General features: G+C 36.6%; 1 non-coding gene across 1 annotated transcript; it reads right to left on the bottom strand.

Moving 5' to 3' along the window:
• Nucleotides 1-235: 235 nt before the first annotated feature.
• Nucleotides 236-427, bottom strand: LOC145349606 (U2 spliceosomal RNA). Its single transcript, XR_013888118.1, has one exon. It is a non-coding gene; the product is annotated as a U2 spliceosomal RNA (small nuclear RNA).
• Nucleotides 428-3,744: the final 3,317 nt, after the last annotated feature.

Raw genomic sequence — 3,744 nt, 5'->3', positions numbered from 1 at the left:
GGATTTTCTTTGCTCCTCAACAAATAATCAAATGAAAGGGTCAAGCTGTAAGACAGACAATGGTTAGTCATTCGAAATGTGACAGGCTTTCTTTAAATAAGAAGCTTAGGTAAACAATTTTCGTTTTTATTCCAGTTCAATCCAATCAAAGCCAATTCAGAGTCTCAACAAGTTGGGACATTCCTGATCCAAGCTGACAAGACAGGGCTTTCACCTCCTGTCTTGGGCTTGATCTACATGATCCTAGCTGATTGGAGTAGGTGTAGCTCCTTCTCCAAGGATTGATCTTATTTGCGTCTTAGCCAAAAGGCCAAGATGTCGCTTTAAAAAATTGCTTCAAATTAAGCTAAAATGTAACCTAATGACTTCAACCAAATACAGCATGTCGATACTACACTTGATCTTAGCTAAAAGGCTGAGAAGCGACTTAGGCAAACAATTTAGTCAGTTTTGTATGATTTTCGGAGAGTCAGGAGAGTCAAGTTTTCTCCCAAGCTGAGACAAAGACAGCAGAAAACTACACTTTGTACTTTTGCTTGTGAGACTAAAAAAATAGTAATTATTTGTCTGAACATCCTATTTTTATTTTCAAAGTGGATTTAAATCTTTAATTTATTTTTAACTAAATATGAATTTTATTTAAACATAGATTGATTATCTTGCATTTACACCCTGTAGTATTTAAAGCATTATTAGAATGCAATCATGATGATTTAAGCATATCATGAGGCACTATTAATTAACCACTATAACAAATTGTAAGCTCACTCTGTCAACTTTGTGGACCCTAACTCTTCTTGGATTCTTTAACAGTGAACTTTAACATTCTGGGAAAGATAACATTGCTGCTATCACTCTATAATAATATCTGCTAAGTGTATGTTTTATTCTGAGATTTTTTTAAAATCTAAATACTCCTGCGAGAGAGCATACTTTATCTCATGACAAATTCAATTTTTAGCATAGCTGATGTAAGCTCCGTTGATACTTTAAAACTTCTGTTCCCACCGAATTAAACTGACAGTAATTTTGACTGAATACATTTACCTTGCCAGGGTAAAGATAGCAGGACCCTAACAAAATTCAAAAGGCCCAACATTTCACATTGTGTGGTGTGTATAATTTGCAACAAATAGACTGGAATTATACCTGTGCTGCTTTCCTCGGCTAAAGCCAATAAAATATGTGCCATCAGCTTGGTTAAATGTAGATTGACTGTTCTCTATTAATAATTCTCTATAAAGCAGCTGCTGGAGATGCTTCAAAATCCAAGGGCAGACTTCAAAGCATCCCTAAACTGCAGAAGGTGATCATTTGGCACCAAGCTCAATCCCTTCCAGGCTCTAACTCCACATATTCACCCTTCTTGGTCCCCTGACACTAAGGAGCAATTTAGCATGGCCAAACCATTTAACCCGCACACCTTTGGAGTGTGGGAGGAAGCCAGAGCACCTGGAGGAAACCCACACAGACATGGGGAGAAAGTGCAAACTCCACACAGACAGTGATCCGAGGTTGGAATTGAACAGGGCCCCTGAAGCTGTGAGATAGCAGTGCTGCCTTACAGACTTAATAAAGTCCCTTCTGGCTGAAGAGCAGAATAGAAGGCGAGGGGAATGGGAATGTGTTTACCTCACTCAGTTGACTATCAGGTAGCTAGTGGGCAGCTTATATGTGATTTTGTGTTACTTATCCAAAGAATCTTCCACTGGAGATTTTGGTACAGGCAGTAGAAAAAAGGAACAAAGGCAAGGGGAGAAAAAGATGAGCTTACAATTTGGGTGAGATCAGTCTTTAAACTCACCTTGACGGGTTTGAGCAGAAGAGAATACGACATTCTATCTCCAAAGGAGAAAGTATCAAAAAAAATGTGCCCTGTGTTCAATGGAAAAAGGTAGCACTGGTTAACTCACTTCCAACATTGTAGATCAGTAAATTCTTCAGCTTTAAAATTAACATCTGCCATGACTGTGCCTCGAATGTGACAAAACTAAAAATGTCAAAGCCTCCAGCATTTTAAAAAGTATTTCACAGGATATGAGTTCCAGTAACGAGATTATCAGTTGTGGACAGACTAAAGAACACATCATCCTGCAAATAGGAAACATCATAGTTAGATGATTGAAACCCTCAAAGGGAGGCAAACATATGGTAATCTTTTAGAACGAGAGAAGCTGAAAGGACAGATAGCAAATATACAGAGAGAACCGTCAAAGGAAAAAATATGGGAAAATTGTTATCCTTTTATGCAAGCTTAGAAACAGCCTGCAAGCCAGTTCTAGCTAACAGACCAGAAGCAAGAGTGCAGAAACCTTCATGGAAGCAGTTAATCCATATCTTAGCTGAACAAAGAAGTGAAATTTCACTGAACAACTCCCAAATTTTATGCAGTATAGTAACAATAAGCTAACCTTTACTTATAGACCTGTTAAATGTGATGTTGTCTTGAAAGAGGGAAGTCTGGTAAAGACTTCAGATCTCATAAATGTACTTTGAATCAAAAAGGATAATTTCTACATAACTTGTGTGGATGTGCTTAATCATTCTTGCACTGTTACCTTTCAAGTTCCCAAAGGGCTTATTCTATTTGCCTTCCTATTTTTCATCTTTTTTTCTATGAGATCTCCATGATGCCTCTCATGATGCAACATTTAAAATAAGATGTAAACTTCAACATGTACATTGATGACACTCACCACCACTTGTGTCAATCCCTATCCTGTCTGTTTGTTGTCAGATTCCAATTGTGCTATTTTCTCCAGTTAAGCATTTAAAGAGTGAAGCCACTGTCTTTAGCTATCTGCCAAATACTATGTTGCTTCACCATTGATTGAATCCCCTTCCACAACCATTATCCTCAAAAGAACTAGATTATTTGCAAGTTCTACATCCTATTTGACCTGAAACCAAGTTCTTGACCCAATAACCTTCAGATTTCCTCTAGAAAGATCACCAACCTAAATGTACATAATATAACCAGCTTCTGTTTCAGTGTAACTGCTGATGAAACTCTCATTTACACTTTTGTATCTCCAGACTTGAATAGTCCAATGTTCTCCATGGCTAACCTTCCATCTCCCATGCTTCTCAAATTTGAGATGGCAAAAATGCATAGCACCCATCATCTTCTCCCCAACATTGGCAACCATATCTCAAGCTACATTAGCCTTTTAATACTGGAATTTTCTCCATATATCTTTCCACTTCTCTCCTTTAAAACACACCTTAAAACCAATCTTTTTAGTTTAAGTCATCCATCCTAATTTGGCTTTAATTTGGGTTGATGTCAATTTATGTCAAACACTGCTCCTATGAATCCTTGACACATTTTTCCAAGTTATAAATACTTTTTAAATGCAAGTAATTATTGTTGTAATTGTCACTGTATATTCTCTTGCCACATACAAAAATGAGAAACTGCAATGACTGAATAAAATATACATTAGTATACAATTTTCTTGATTAAAGTAGTTTTTAAAGCCTTCAAAGCAACAGAGATGTGCATAAAAGAATTAATAGCTTAAAAAAAAGATATAAAGCAGGAATTAGTCTTTAACTGCATAGAAAATCTAGAACCATTTTAAACAAATTCCCAAAACCCATAAATAATGCCAGGTCAAAATATTCATCCTTCAGAGGAAGGAAAATGACATTACTTCATCTACAGTGCTCATTCATATGGTCACTGTAAATAGATATGATTGCCACTGCCCTTCTTATCATTTAACCATGTTAGTGACTCTT

The sequence above is a fragment of the Carcharhinus amblyrhynchos genome, chromosome 10 (assembly GCF_965287045.1).
Source record: "Carcharhinus amblyrhynchos chromosome 10, sCarAmb.v2.hapA, whole genome shotgun sequence".
Lineage (NCBI taxonomy): Eukaryota > Metazoa > Chordata > Chondrichthyes > Carcharhiniformes > Carcharhinidae > Carcharhinus > Carcharhinus amblyrhynchos.
This window is presented reverse-complemented; position numbering and strand designations above follow the sequence as displayed.